We start from the raw sequence: 15,317 nt of genomic DNA, 5'->3' as shown, positions 1-15,317 counted from the left end.
AGGAATAGTAATTAACCATGGAACAATGCCTGGATGGCTCCGAAGGGGACCTGGCACCCATCTGTCCAGGCATTTCCTGCTGCCGCAGGGGATTCCTGTGCTCCTCCTCGCTGCTTCCTCCACCTCTGGAGCTCTGCATCACTGTTGCTGTTGGAAACACCGATATTTCATAAGCTGGAGAGCTCAGGGCTGCAGAGACAGCTCAAAAGCAGCTCGAGGACACACAGAAGCAGGAAAACCAATTATTTTAAATCAAACTTGCATAGAAATGTTGGGTCCGAGGAACATCCCAGCCTCCCACTCTGAGCAGGACTGCAGCCAGGCTGTCAGCCAGGGTCTGGCCAAGCCCTAAAACCCCTCAGTATGGGGGTACAGCTCCGGGCGTCTCTGGCCCAGGGCAGCACTCTTTCCCAGTGAGGGATTTTTTGCATCCAGCCTGAGCCTCCCATGTCCCAGTTTGCCAGTAGTGCCTTCTGTCGCAGACCAGCACGGCGGGGAGGAGTGTCTCTACACCCACCTTTCATGTGGTTGTGGCCGGTTCTTAGCTGACCATCAGCTCCTCGGGGCTGTGCAGAGCTTTCTCCCCACTGTTGGCACCATTTGCTCATAGTGAAAGCACAGAAACCCTCCTTCAAACCCCGCTGTGCTCCCCCAAAACCAGGGCAGCAGCCAGAGCGTCCGTGGGCACACCTGTGGGGGATGAGTCACCAGCACAGCATCTCCCACGGGATCCAGCCCTGTCTCCCACGCTGGGGGCTTTCTGTCCATGTGCAGGGGTCCAGACAGCCGCTTATAATTCTCCCCACACCAGACACCTCCAGACTGCTGAACTGGGGAGATGTGAAGCCCTGGAAGGGGGCAATAGGTCCAGGTTCCCTGCTAGACCCAGCCCCATCCAGGTGAGAACTTCCAGAGCATCCTGTCCTGCCCTTGGAGGGGGTGGCAGCAGGGTTCGGCCAGGGGAAAGAGTTGGACACACCATTCATGTTTTCCATGCTAGAAACATTCCTACGTGCCAGTTCATGAGGATGAAGCTGTAAATCAGCAGGAACAACTTCTCAGTCATCACCATCAACACCGGGGGAAAGAGCTGTCTGGGAGGAGAGATAAGGGAGTGCGTTGGTGGTCCTTCATTGTCCCCTTCCTCAGGGCTTCGTGCTGGCGATGTAATTAGTGATTACTGTATTTTCACTTTTAATTTCACAATGAATATGAGCAAGGCGAGCCCAGATGCAAATAGGAGCCGAGGGCCCTCTGTGGGGGCCCCAGGGGACGCTCCGGCCACCCCACACTGAGTCACCACAGTCCCCGGGAACCCCGAGCAGGAGCCAGGAGGGGACGGAGGGGTGACAAGGCCGAGCTGCCTGCTGAAAAAAAAGTCCCCAGTTTCTTGGTTTGGTAAGGAGAGGGAAATAGAAGTTAATGCTGCGACCTAGTGGGGAAAAACCAGACGTGCAGAGTCTCAGGCGAGGGGAAGGCAGAAGCCTGTGGAATTTGTGCCTGGTTGAGGCTGTGATAGTGCAACTTATTTTTATAGGATTTCACACCTGAGAACGTGGTTTGTAACCTGTTCAGGTTTCCAGAAGTTGTTCAGTTTAGCCCTAAATGATCTGGGGGTTGGAATTAGATGGTTGCTAAGATGCCTTCCACCCCGAACCATTCTGTGATTCTGTTTTTATATTCTCATGAGAAGGCTGCAAACACCCCCGTGGCCCATGTTAAACCCAGCACAGCACCAATGTGACTGCAAACGGGGTGGATAAAGGTCTGCTCCTGGCAGTGTCCACTTGGGCTTGGATCTGTGCTCCCAGCTATTCCATCCAGCCCCAGAAGGAACTGGAATTGGAGCAGAAACTGTTTGCTCGGCAAAACTGGGGGGGAAACAAGTCATTGGTGAGATGAATTGCCTGGCACCTGCAGCTGTGTAAACCTGAGCCTGGTACGGTCTGGGATGAGATCCAAGGCCAGAGCACCTGGACTTGGGAAGTGGAAAATCCCTAAAACACATGTTTTGGGTCAGTAATCATCCAAATGGGAGACACAAACACCACCTGAGCTAAGGACTACTGTGAGTGAATACCAGACCAGGGCAGGGAGAGTGTGTGGGGAACGGCACAGGGATGCTGTGCCCAGGCTTGGGGTCCATGCTGCAAAAAGGGAGCTGAAAAATGGGAAGGATTTCAAAGGAGAGCCTCAGGAGTGAGGAAAAGTTGGAAAAAAAAACTCTCAGAGGGTGAAGCTGAGCTCAGTGTGTTACCCAAATGACGAGGGTGGATCTCTGCCTGCCACTGCCATGACCTTTTTCCAAGGGACCCCAGTCCTTGGTTCCTGTGGTGGGTGGCCTGGAGAGCACCCAGGGACTAAACCCGTCTGCTGAGATCCCACAGGATTTTGTACATCCAGGAGGGTTTGACACAACAGAAGGGTCAGGGGAAGCTCCCTGGGATGCAGCCTCTGCTTGGCCAGCATCCCCATTGTGCCGCGGGTGTTGCAGAACTGAGACGCTTCTGGGATTAAATAACAGCTGAGCTGGGGGATTTACAGACCCAGGGCTTGGCTTTAGGTGCTGCAGTTGGCATCAAGCTGCCTAAATCCCCCCCTCCACGTCTCCGTGGCTTCACAGACTCACAGACAGCAGCTCCTTTGGATCTGGTGGGGACCAGTGGTTAAAGCCACCCGGGCACCCAGGACACCTTGTGCTTGTGGCGTCACCTCAGGTAAATCACAGCTACTGAATTTTATTCCTTCTGAACATGGAGGAATGAAGGGATAGGCTTGATCCTGCTGTCTTGTGTGCTCAGCCTGGATCAGGGAATGAGTGGCTGCCCTTCAGCCTGGTGTCCAGAGGCTGGTGGCACCTTACCCTGAAGCCCTGCTCACCCCACATGTCCTGCTTCCAGATCTGTGCTGTGCAAAACCTACCCCACACTCCTGCTGCCCTCCAGCTTCTGTTTGTCATCAGTGAGGCAGACTCAGACTATTAAAAATATCCAAACATTGCATGGAAAAGGCAGCAGGGGAATAGGATGGAGGAATATAGCCAGGAGTAGCAGCAGGAGGAAAATGAGGAGGAGGAGAGACTCTGGGGGAGCAGAGAGGAACACAGCAGCTCGAGGCAGCTGCGACAAGCCCGACAGCTGGAAGCCAAAAATAAACTTCAACGGTGAATCAATTTGCTCTGGGGACTGGGTAAATCGGGGGAAGCAGCAGCAAGGGGGAGAGGATGGGGCAGCTGAAGAACTGAGTATGCAGGAAAATCCACAGAGCAGTGAATCATCTCCCCAAAAAGCCCCTGTTCCCGAAACAAGGCTGTGATAAAGCCGAGAACAGCAGAAACAATCAATTATGAGGCAAAGGGGAGTTTCCCCCTGGTGAATAAACCTGCAGGACTGGCTGACCAGAAGTCAGGGAGTCAATCAGTGAGTGGATAAATTGGAGCAAACATGATGGGGGGGCCTGGCTGCCAGAGGCACCTGGAGCGATGATCCCTCAACATGTCCACCCAGCAAAGGGGCTTCAGGGCTGCCGTGGGGACATGGAGCACCTGGAGATGCTCCTCCAGAGCTGGCTGCCAGCCCCCGAGTGATGGGAGGAAAAGGAGCAAGAGGAAATGGGCTGCAAGTGTTAAGCTGGGCAGAGGAGGTGATGTTGGGCACTGCCGTGGGATGGGTGGTGGGTCTCAGGGACCAGGATGCAAAGCCCTCTAAGCTCCAAATCACATTTTTGGGGCATGGGATGAGGCACTTGGAGCATCACAGACAGTAGACATTGGGATTGTGGTTTGGGTCATGGAACAACATTAGAGGGTGGCTGAAATTTAATAGAAAGTACATTCAGAGCTCCTCGAGGAGCAGTCCAGCTGTTACAATTGTGATGAGGAGAGCCTGGAAAAATTGTGGAGAGAAACAGGTTTCTTGAAGAAAATGCTTTGTGTACAGAAGCTTCGGGATTAAAAAAAAAAATCTGTAGGGAGACATCAGAGATCACATCTTGCAAAAAGCATGGATTTGTTATTAGGACATGTCTGCCTCTGGCCACTGTAGGAGGGTTCCTGTGTAGAGGAGTCAGAAGAGCAAGGAACCATTATTTGTCCATGAGTTTTGGGTGTTTTATCAGAAAACGAAGGGATTTGAGCCTGCTTTTTCCCCAGCTGAGTGCTCCAGCCACTAGACTGGAGTCCAGCTCTGTCCCTGTTCCATCCTCACCCGTTGCCTCATTGCTGCCCTGTGAGGATGATGGGCATGAATGCTGGAAGGACTCTGGAGCCGGGCTTGTCTCTGTGGGAAGGGGTCACGTCTCCCACCAAGTGACCCCTCCCTGTGCAGCTCCTCTCCAAATCAGCCTTTCCCAGTTCACCTTCCCAAGGGTCTCAAGCATCCCAACACTGAACAGGTGCAGGCAGAGGACATGGACTGAGAAATGAAGATTATTCATGTGGACACAAAATCTTTCATGTCAAGCTCTACACAACTGAGTGGGGATGGAGATGATCCCACCCCCCTATCCATGGAGCTTGCAGCGAGGGCTCCAATCCCAATGGTCCCGTTCCCCAGGCGCCAGGGAAGAGCAGTCATCCTGCTGATGTGAGTCCGTACTGTCACTAGAGGGAAGCAGAACCATGTGCACGGGGCTGAGCTGGCACTGCTGGCACCGCCAGAGCTGCTGTGGCAGCGAGGGGACAGTGTGCAGAGACACCCAGAGTGGCTTTGAGCTGAAGAAAGGGGACAGCTTCGTCACCTCGGGCTGGGCAGGGCGCCAGCGAAGGGCGGTGAGTGGAAGCCACAGGGAAAGGAGCAGCTGAAGTGATGCTGGACTCTCCAGGAACACACCTGGGCCGTATCTCCTCTCTGCAGTGCCTCTCACTGCTGAGGACCTGACATGGGGGCTGAAACGAGGTTCAGGGGCACCCCATAATGCAGGGTCGTGGCCAGCAGGGCTGGCTGGGGACTTCGAGCACCGTTGGCTCTGCCGAGGATGTGGCACTGCTCCTGGGGACAGTGGGGACAGCTCATGGGGCGGGGCATCCCTCTGCCGCCACCCTGCCGGGAGCATGAGCCTCCTGGGATGGGTTAACAGGAGGGACAAGGGATCTGGGGGCAAGGGTAGGAGAGGCACGAGGTGGAAGGAAGGGGACAGGGCTCCAGACTCCCCCTGGAGGGATGACCATGGAAGGATGACCAGGTAAGGATGAGCCTGGAGGGATGACCATGGAGGGGATGAGCATGGAGGAGATGAGCATGGAGGAGATGAGCATGGAGAGATGAGCATGGAGGGATGACCATGGGGGAAATGACAATGGGGGAATGACCCTGGAGGGATAAGCATGGAGGGATGAGCATGGAAGGATGACCATGGAGGGATGACCATGGGGGGATAAGCATGGAGGGATGAGCATGGAGGTTTGACCACGCTGTCTGTACTCAGTGTTGGCGGTCCTGCTGGTCTGTGCACCCCAGGGAATGTGCAGCACACACTCATGGAAGCCACACCACCCACAGACAAGGCTGGTCTCCAAACCAGCTGCTCTGGGACCTGGAAATTTTCTCCTTTATGAAGATAAGCAGCCAAAATAGTCATTTCCCCTTCACCCCTGGAGATGTGGATGATTCCCCTCCTCTCCTTGCACACTGAGCTTGGCTCCATTTACACCCTGAACTCTCCCATGGGGCTGCCTTGGCCACAACCCACCTTCAGCCCATCCACATCTCTGGGGAAAACTTCCGCCAGGCATTTGTCAGCTGCAGAGCAGGATAATTTCCTGGCATATTTGGAAACAAATGCATCCCATAAATTTCTTCCATTTTCTACTGCTCCTGAGAGATTTTTGACACAAAGTCGACCTATTCACCAGCAACTGCCAGGAGTTTAGTTCAATAACAACTCTTGCTGCCGGATCTCTGCCCGTGTCAGTACAAGCCTCAGTCATTGTGGTTCTACCAGTGCAGGTCATGGAGCTGGGAAATGCCAGGGCTTGCTGCTTTGGCCAGCACAGGGCTGTTTCTCTCTGCCAACCTCACAGAATACAGGTTAACTTGCTGTTTTTCTCAGTGCTATCTCTCCTGCAGAGAAATTTCAGGGCATTTTGGTAGCTCGGCCATGCCATTCATGGAAAGCTGCATTGATGCCTTGGCAGGAGACAGGGCAGGAGGATCTGTGTGGTGCCTCTGGGTTTCTGGGGGAAGGCAGGGTGTCAGGAGAAGACACAAGCTGACAATGTCAGCCTGGATGATCAGAAGTGATGTTTCTCAGGTAATGGATGAAGGACACTTCCTCTGGTCCCAGCACAGTAGCTTTTGTGTAAGCCATGGGGCAGGTGCAGCCATGGATGCAACTTAAGGAATTTCCATGGGGAGCCACCAGCAGGTCATTCCCATGCACCATTCCCATGCTGCGAGGTTAAACACTTGACAGAAACCTTACAACAACAGAAACCTTCATTCTGCCTTGCTGTGAAATCACAGAGCCATAGAATGGTCTGTGTTGGAAGGGACCTTAAAGATCCTCTAGTTCCAACCTCTCAGCATGATCAAGGACACCTTCCACTGGACCAGGTTGCCCATAAATAATTGTGCTTTGGGGTTTTACACATCCAGATCATTCTCTTACAGGTCACTTTCAGAGCTGGTGTTTGCTCAGCTCGTTATTAGTTGCAAAGAATGTTCAGTGCTGGATTTGTATTATTCTTGAGCTGACAGTGGTGATGCCACAGGTGGGGAGAGCTGGAAAACAGCCCAGGCATTTTAGCCCAAGGTGATAAATTTGCATCAGAGACACCCAAACTGATCCTTTCTGGTGGCACTTTTAAATGTGTGGCCAAAGTAGAGGCCAAAAAGAGAGCTCAGCCAAGATTGGGGAGGGGAAGGAATATCCTCAGCAAATTGGGGGTGATAGCAGGTTTAGGGTACATGAAAAATCATTGCAATGAGGAAATAGGTTTGTCTGCTATGAAGTGCTGGTTTGGAAACAGGAGATAAAATATTAGCTGGTATTAGATCTTGAGCTCAACAGCTAAAAATTACTGCCAGCAGGAGTGATTTAGGTGAGGAGGGAGAGACGCATAGGCAAAATGGCTCACCTCGGAGCACGGGGCAGAAAACCAAAAAAAAAATACTGCAAGGAAAGAAATAGTGTTGCATTTTGTTCCTGAGAAGTGGAGGCCCCTGGAACTCCTGGGGGGATTATTGTCCACTGGGGCAACAGCAGGCTGGATGATGGGTGCAAAAAGGCTGCGATACTGCAATGACCCAAAGGCAACTGCGAAGCGAAGAACAAGAAGTGCTAATGAATGCCTTGTTTTTAAAAGGAAGTTTTCTCCCCATCAGAGAACTTCCTACAGCAAAACCAAGTGCAGCTGCTCCCTTTTTTTTTCTTCTTTTTTTTATTTTTTTTTTAAATTTATTTCTTTCAGATTTGCTGTTTGAGAAGGAGCTGGTTGAAAACTGGTTCTGCGGCACCCTACGAGCTGACAGACTCCTGGACAGGCACGTGGCAAGGGCTGCTTCAGCCTGGCTAAGTGGCCCCAGTCACCAGCTAAACCAAACACTTGAAGTCTAAATTGATGCCTAGAAAGAGCAAATCAGTTCTTAAGGTTCCTAGCAAACCTCAAAGTCCCACACAGTGAAAATCAATGCCATGGAATGCCATGTCTATGGATACCTCCAGCACCCCTGCTGGCTTTGTGTTCCCCTGTAGCTGGAGCTCTCACTAAAGGTTAAATCAACCTGTAATTGCCCCTGAAAGCCAGGGAGACCAGCCTGTACACTGGCTGTGTCTGTGGTCACCTGTTCCTTCCAAGGCTATGGACCACGGGGCAGCCCAGCAGAGTTGGTAGGGACAACTTCTGCGTTGGGTTGAGTTCAGCCTAGGGACAGAGCTCAGCATCTGGATGATAACACATCCTCTGCACCCACAATGTGCACCCACGGTATCCCACCTGGGACATTTTCTCTATTTTTATGGTGCCTCTGGATCTGGTCCTATATGGCATTACCCCAGGTATGGAACCATTCAGTGAGTTTAAAGCACACAGGTTCACTTCTGACATCAACTCACTGGGTTTGCCACTCGTCTGATGCAGTAACTTGTTTTGTTGGCTGTTTTCCTCTTTTTTACCAAGGTTTCTGGGCTGCCATGAGCAGCAGGACTAAACATTTGCCTTCACATGTTCAGCTCCACTGTTTTGTTTCATTGCTGGGACCCCAACCTGCAGCAGTAGCTCTAAATTGAAGGGAAGACACTTTAATCCAATCAGTGAAATGTAAAGGAGATTGGTTTCACAGGCTGGACTTAGGAATGGGGGATTTTTATTCTGTGCTCTTTGTCAGGACACCTGGATTCTCCTCCTATCCTTGTCTCCTGTTAACCAGAGGGGATCATGAGGACCTTGCAAGAGTAAGATCTCATCAGTACATAGAAATGTAAAGGTGGGTATCAAGGGGATGGTGCCAGACTCTTCTCAGTGGTGCCCAGTGATAGGACAAGAAGCAATGGCTATAAACTAAAACACAAGAACTTCCGCCTCAACATGAGGAAGAACTTCTTTACAGTGAGGGTGGCACTGGAAAAGGCTGCCCAGGGAGGGCATGTCTCCTCTCTGGAGACATTCCAAACTCACCTGGATGTGTTCCTGTGTAACCTGCTCTAGGCAGGCAGGGGGGTTAATCTCAAGAGCTCCCTTCCATCATTAAAGATTCTGTGATTCTGTAAGAAAATGTGGAAATTCTGCCAGGACTGTGCTGATGGATGTAGTGCAAAGTAGCTCCACTGGGACAGCAAGTCTGCTCCAACATCATTTTCACATGGGGGAAAGAGCAAGGAAAATTAGTCCAGTGGGTCATTTTCCAGGTGAAGAGCTGCAGTTGAGGCTCTTCCACGCACAAGTGCTGGTTTGTGTTGGTAGCTGCAGTTACGGTCCTTTGGATTTAAACACACACCATGTAGCAAGACAAAAACCTATAGACTCAGGATATAGACATGGATGATCATGGACAACCAGCCCCAGATCCTGCCCTGGCCACAGGAACCCCAGGCATCCCCTGTTACCTCCAGAGACCACCATGGGGTCCAGAGGATGCAGTGCTGAGCTCACTGGGGCAAAACCCGAGGGCAGGTATCCAGCCAGCCCTTCTTCTGTGACAGGTCTCATGAAAGGAAGCAAATTTCTGGCCAGAGAGGTGTTTGGAGGGGAGATGTCTCTTTGGGGCTGGCCAGTGGGCCCGGCTGGGGAGTTGTTGTAGGTGTTGCATGGGTTTGCCTATCACTGGCACTGCTGCAGGAGAAAGCTGATAGCAGGGAATGATGGAAAACAACACCTGGCATGCCAGGAGGGCTGCAGGGCTAATACTTGCCTGCCAGGTCATCTCCCATCTACAGGAATGATGGCTTTTTATCTGATCCCACAGGGCTTCATCCACCCCACAGTGCCCATATAAAATTGCTGTGCTCTCCCCGTGGTGGTTTCCTCTCAAGGGGACAGAATTGCACTGATGATTGCTCCCAAGACAGGTTAGGGATTTGAAGCAGCCTGGCAAAGCCCCCTCATGACCTCATCCCACCAAGAAGGGCTCTGCCTTGTAGGAGGTGACTGGAAATGATGCCCAGTGAGCTGCTGGAGAACACCTGACTGAGGAACTACCCTGCTCCCAGCCCCTTGCTGCACCCAGGCATCTTTCTGAAATGAGAAATTCCCGTTCTTTTGGACTCAAGTGTAAGAAATCTGACCTTCTGAACTTCTGCTTTTCACTTTTGCCTGGTAAGCATCTGTGCTGGTGACCCCCCATGCTCCCAGTCACCAAGTTTCCCATTCATGACAAAAGCTCCTTCCAGCGCAGAAAGCACAAGAAAGAAAACTTCCCTCTCCTTCCCATCCTTGGCCGGTATTTGCTCTGGGGAGTCATGTTGCCCATTGACCATCAACAGGAATTCAGGTTTCAGAGTCAGAACCCTCCTGAGGTGAGGCTGCAGGGACAGTGGGTTTGACAAATATTGTCAAAGCCCCCCTCTGCCCCCATGCACAAGCTGCTCCGTGGTGTCCTGTCAGTCAGTCAGAGGCTCATCTCCATTACGGGGCTGTAATACCTGGACCTGGCTTTGAGGCCTGCTTTGGGAATCACTGGGGTGGGGGACATTTAGGAGATTGAATTGCAAACCCCTTCTCCTCTTCCCTGTGTGTGAGGGCTCCTGCTGTGAAAGGTGCTGCTGGTGGTGATTTGAGGACAATTCCTAGGAGTGTCTGCAGAAAATGGATGGCTGCGATGCCATTTTCCTCCTGCTCCTCCTGCTCCTCCTCCCTGGGCAACATGTGGAGAGGAGCCTTTTACAAGAGCATGGAGTGACAGGACAAGGGGGAAAACAACAGAGGACAGGGTTAGATCAGGTATTCGAAAAAAATTCTTTACTGTGAAGGTAGTGAGGCACAGGTTGCCCAGAGAAGTTGTGGCTGCCCCATCCCTGGAAATGTCCAAGGCCAGGTTGGACAGCGCTTGGAGCAACCTGATCTAGTGGAAGGTGTCCCTGCCCATGGCAGAGGAGTTGTAACCAGGTGATCTTTAAGGTCCCTTCCAACCCAAACCATTCTGTGGTTCCATAATTCCTCAAAAAGACATGCATGAGCAATGTCTCTCTTCTGAAAAGAAAATAGCCCTTCCATGCCCTTCACCCTTTCCAGGAACTGAAAAAGAAATCAGTCCCTTTCTTCAACCCCCACCACAGAAGTGTGGGATCAGCACCCTGAATCTCCATTATTGGGGCAGCTGCAAAAATCCTCCCAGCAGCAGCAGATCAGCCCTATTCACACCAGTAACACCAGTAACACATCAGGAACTCTGGGCCATGCTCTGAAGATCATAGAATCATAAACTGGTTTGGGTTGGAAGGGACATTAAAGCCCATCTCATTTCAACCCCTGCCATGGGCAGGGACACCTTCCACTCTCCCAGGTTGCTCCAAGCCCTGTCCAACCTGGCCTTGGACAGTTCCAGGGATCCAGGGGCAGCCACAGCTCCTCTGGGCAACCTGTGCCAGGGCCTCACCACCCCACAGGGAAGAGCTCCTTGCTTGTATCTAATCTAAATCTACCCTCCTTCAGCTTAAATCCTTGTCCTGTCACTGCTTTTTAATGCAAAAGGTCCCTCTCCAGCCTTCTTATGAGCCCACTTCAGGTACTGGAAGGGGCTCTAAGGTCTCTGCAATAAGATGATTTACACACTCTGCCCTACAAGTGCTTTGCAACCATCCCCTTCCCCCTGTCCTGAGAAACCACCTAACACAGACGCAGTGATTTCCTCTCAGTCACTCCAGCCCCTGCAGAGCTTTCTGGTTCCCTCCCTTCTGCTCCTCTGTGAGTCTCTGCTTTTCAAATTTCAGCATCTTCCGAACCTCCCCTCTCTCATGGATGTGCTCATCCCTGCCCTGGGGAACTTTAATCACCATGGACCACCCAGGACTGGAGGTATCCAACAAGGGCTGCTGTCCAGGGACTGCCAATTCTTGCAACCTCTCCGAGTTTGAGTGCCAGCTATTAGCAGGAATGCACAAGTGTGTTACACTCAACTTCTGTACAGTGTGTCCTGCAATGTTGTCCCTTACCCAAGTGGGATCATGGATAATTCAGGGAATACAGGAGTCTATGCCCTCCTGCCTGGACACCCAAGCTGTGACCTTGCCTTCATTCTAATCCATTCCTGTCACTGTTGTAACTGCTAGACTCTGCCTAGCAGGCTGCAGCTCCCTGAGAGCTCAGCGAGGGTTTCCCAGGGCCGTGTGATCAGTCTCATCCCGGAGTCCATTTCGGACAGCCCCGTGATTTGCCTCTGGCAGCCAGCAGCGTTACAATGCAGTGGTGATGAAGGAGGCAGAGAAGGGTCTCCCATGAGGGTGGTAAGATGGCTTTATTCACATCTTGTCCTGGCACCCTCGGAGGCAGAGAGAGAGAGAACGAGGTCTGGGTGTGGGGTGGTTTTGTCAGGGGCCCAGGGGCGATCCCTGGGCAGGGTTGGGGTACAGGAACAAATAGGGAGAAACCGAGGGAGTGGCCAGGGCTAGGGCAGGGAACAGGGGGAAGATGGCATCACAGAATCAGGGCGTTAACAGGCTACCACATTTCACAATTGCCATTGTTCAGTATTTTCAAGGGTAGAGAGGGAAATAAGCGTGGCCCACACGTTATCTCCTGAGTGATCCCATCCTGTGTGTTCATGGAAAGCTTTCTTTCCCAATGGCTGAGTTACTCTGACTCTGCTTTTGATCATGGCATCCACCCTTGTTTCCACCTCCAAAACCTCCTTCCTGAAGGTCTTCCCTGTGGTTTTTATATGACCTATGTTTCTTCCTTGTATCCTCAGAACACTGACGAAGTGCAACTACTTCCTGATCTTGTTTCTTATTGTTTCCCCAAAACTGTTCTTCCCCCTCCTTGCCCTTCCTGAAATTCTGCTCTTTCTATTTCATTTCCCCTTCTCATTTAAATGGATTTAATTTGAAACAAGCATCTGTGAAGGGATTAGAAATAAATGCTGAATCACTGGCTCCCATTTATTTTTGTCTTGCCCTCTGCAACAAGAGGAATGTACTGGAGGCCTCTGGCATATAAGAATAGTATTTCCAAAAACTGTGTCCAGCTGAGGCCTCTGCTCCCTCCAGTTATGGATCCCTCTTTTTTTATGTGTCCTAGTCAAACTTTGATGACTCCTGAATTGGTGATTTAAAGGGAGGAGGAGTTGAATAGGGGCACCTACCCACAAATGGAGTGTCACACTCACCCACCATGGGTTGAACACCACCAGTCTTCGGTGTTCAAAGGAAAGAGATGTGAAAGTGGCTCCAGGGATTGGTGTTTCTGGCAGATCCAGACACTTAAAAGATTGGATAGAATGAAAGAAGAAAGTTCTGACTCAGAATGGTCCTTCATTGCTGAGCATTCCCCAGAGGGTTCAGGGACAGCAAAAAATGTCTCCATCCCCACTGTTGGGAGAGATGCAACTGAGCTGAAGGACTTCAGGGAGGACTTGCCTTCCCTCAGCTGAAGATCAGCTCTTCAGGGATGTGATGGCAGCTGCAAAGGCATTAAGATGAAAGAATCTGGCCTGGATTAATCATGCTCTTTCTAACATTTTGGAAGGATGTTGGTCAGAAGCAAATCAAATGTTCAATCAGGCAGTTGTTGGAGTCCTTCACACCTTGAGGGCACATTTTCATCACCAGTCAGAAATTTTCAGGATAACTGAGCAAGCTTTGGTTTTATGACTTAGTGCTGGGAGGAAAACAACTCCAAAAATCTGAGTCATTTGATCTCAGACACACAGTAAATCAGCAGCAAGCTCAAGCAGAGTCATAAGATTAGAGATAAGAGAAATGTTTTCCCAGAGAAGCTGCCCCATCCTTGGAAGTGTTCAAGGCCAGGTTGGACAGGGCTTGTAGCAATGTGGTCTAGCTCCCTGCCTATGGAAGGGGTGGGACTGGATGATCTTTAAGGCGCCTTCGAACCCAAACCGTTCTGTGATTCTGTTATTTGTGATTCTGATTCTGTGGCTTGTGGCTGCCCTCAAAGGTCATCCCATGCACTTCCCAATGAAGGTCCAGAAGTAATCGTGCTTGTGGTTTATGTGGAAGGCGTCCCATGATGGCGTCACCTCCTACCTTCCCTGAGAGCCTGTTCCAGCAGACAGAAAGCTGGGGAAACCTTCCTAATGTCCGACCCAAACTGTATTAACTCAGTCTGCCACTCCAGCTGGGCCTTTGCTGGATATTGGGGATGGTGTTTGAATCTTTGAGGAATCTCATGCCAAATGCCATATCCTGGTGCTGTTGTGTTCTGTGCCATGGTGGACTGCAGGATTCAGCACTGTCACGTCACCACCAGACACCCACATCTTCAGGCACCATAACTTCCAGATTAGTTCTGATATCTCCAATACTGGTCTTGTGCTCTGCCCTCCAGTGTCTGCCCAGGCTGGTCTGACCCCACGGTACTTCTGTCCCAATCCAATCCATTCCATGTCTCAGATCTTTGTTAACTCTCGTGGTGGAAGTGGAGCGGGGATGCAGTGGAACAACTGTATCTCCTACCATGCTTATGAAATTTCAGAGTGTTGTTTTTCCACCTAGAATAACTCTCTAACTTGTTTTTATCCTGTTAAGTATTAATCCTGCTCCCCCATGTCCTTGAACTCTTTTCCTGCTTGGAACAGAATGTGAATTTAACAAGGATGTGGTCTCCTCCATCAGCTGAGCTACCAATGAAGGCATTGAACAGGACCTTGAGGGACTGTGTGGAAACCCATGTTCTTCCACTCTGGTGTGGACCATTAAAGGCAGTTTACTGGGAGCACTTCCCATCACTTCCCACAGGTATCCCAATGCATTGTGTCAGCCTCTGGTCTCTCAAATACTGCCATGGGAGATGTCATCCAAAGTCTTTGTAAAAAGAAGGGTTCTGAAATCATCTTTCTCTCCCTTACCCACAAGGTCTGCTACCAGCTCACAAGAGGAAATCAGACTGGTCTGAGAAAATTTGGCCTTTTCAAAGCCCCTCTCCCCTGCTGCTTTACAGGTGCTTGCAGAAAGGTGGCCTCAGCAGTTGTTCTGGAATTAAAAGAAGCTCTTCCTCCCAGGTTTATAGGTCTGGGTCCATCTTTTCCTTCCAACCCCTTATTTCTAAAGATAAGCACGGCTTCCCTTCTTTCTTCCTGTGAAAGCATTTTCTTACCCTGCTCAAGTTCCTCAAGTCAATTTCTAGAAGCTGTTTTTAAGTATTGCAAAGGAGTCCCTGAGACAGGCAGGTGAAGGCATCTCCTGCCCCTGGGTACTCTCAGCTTTGTAGATGTCCCCATCAATAACCACCCCATGCACTGAGAAGCACATCAGAGATCCTCCTGGTCATATGATGATGGTCTGAGCACATAAAACAGGATTTTCCATTGCCCCAGATCAGGTCTGAGCTGTGTTTGGCCTTTCTCATTTAGTCCCAGCATGTTCAACACCAGGAGGCTCATCTCTTTGAAGCTGACCTGGTTTCTACTTTATGCCACCTCCTGAAGTTGAGGTCAAGGAAGAGCTTGAGATTTATCTGACCTGTAGTGATGCTTCTTTCCTTCACTTTAGAGAACTCTGACCTTGAGATCTCATTATCATTTATTTTAAATTAGGAATGAGTCAAGCGGATAGGCATACGTGTTCAGCTGCAAGCATTTGCAAATCTGAATTTCAAAACTCTTCCAAAACACCTTTAAAGAAAAAAAAAAAGATGGTTAGTCATATAATTATTGACTAAGGGAAAGAGCAGATTTCGGGACCTAAAATACAGAGTGAATTTATGGGTT

The sequence above is a fragment of the Corvus hawaiiensis genome, chromosome 4 (assembly GCF_020740725.1).
Source record: "Corvus hawaiiensis isolate bCorHaw1 chromosome 4, bCorHaw1.pri.cur, whole genome shotgun sequence".
NCBI classification, from domain to species: domain Eukaryota; kingdom Metazoa; phylum Chordata; class Aves; order Passeriformes; family Corvidae; genus Corvus; species Corvus hawaiiensis.
The sequence above is the reverse complement of the archived record's forward strand: the minus strand, read 5'-3'. Positions refer to the sequence as shown.